Source organism: Propithecus coquereli, unplaced genomic scaffold (genome assembly GCF_000956105.1).
Source record: "Propithecus coquereli isolate 6110/MARCELLA unplaced genomic scaffold, Pcoq_1.0 Scaffold358, whole genome shotgun sequence".
NCBI classification, from domain to species: Eukaryota; Metazoa; Chordata; class Mammalia; order Primates; family Indriidae; genus Propithecus; species Propithecus coquereli.
The window spans coordinates 575,142-576,130 of NW_012149263.1; positions in this window are offsets into that span (position 1 = coordinate 575,142).

A 989-nucleotide genomic window follows, 5' to 3' on the forward strand; every position below is an offset into this window, starting at 1 on the left:
CTGAAAGAAAATTTTATATTCTAAAGTTTTAAATTGTATTATTCCTTCAAAAGAAGTAATAACCATATACTTTTGTTCAGAGATGTATTCACATTTGAATATTAGTAATTAAAACAGAAGCATTCATGTATAATAATGTCTCAGTAAGACTTTTTCCTTTACCGCTCTACATTATAGTTCAGGTGAAGCCAGGGCCAACGTGTTCATAATGGCTTTGAAGTTTGATGATACGGTATAACTCTGCCACATTGTGGTAAATGTGGGTCCAGAAAATTGGCAAATTACTGTGAGGTTAATTAACCCAATATAACAAGCTGAGTTCTAGAGGTTCTGCTGCCCTTCCAAATTGTCTTTGTTCTGGCTGCAGTTTGGTGCCACCTGGTGGCAGTTGTTTGCTTCAGTTTAAGTGTGGGGATGAGTCTGAGTCCTGTGATTATCTAGGCTGGATGACAGCAGCAACAATTCAGACACCTGTTGGGTTCATTGGCATTGGATCCAGAGAATGGGCCAGTAGCGTACTGGTGACCCAGGGGTCCACCCTCCGTCTCCTAGCTTCCCAAGACAAGTTACCCTGTCTCGCTTTGCCCTCTTTTCCACTGGGGCTAAGTGGAAAGTGGAGTCAGTTACCAGTCTCATTATATCTGAATTGGCATTGTGTTGGGGCTGTTACCATGTTTCTTTGTTTTATCAGTTGTATTTGCAATAAACTAATAGAAATATATTGAACTCGTGTGCCATGGCCATCTTGTGATAACTTAGATGAGATGCTTATTTTTAATTGATCTTTAGGAATTACCTACCTATTTGGCAATAGTGCAATGTACTTTTGCTAAGAAATGTTCTTTTAAATCTGATCTGCTGAAAATCATTTGCTTTTATAATAGAGAACGAAGACCAACCTGGGCTGAAGAGAGAAGATTAAACGCTGAAACATTTGGAATCCCACTTCGTCCAAACCGTGGCCGTGGCGGGTACAGAGGCAGAGGAGG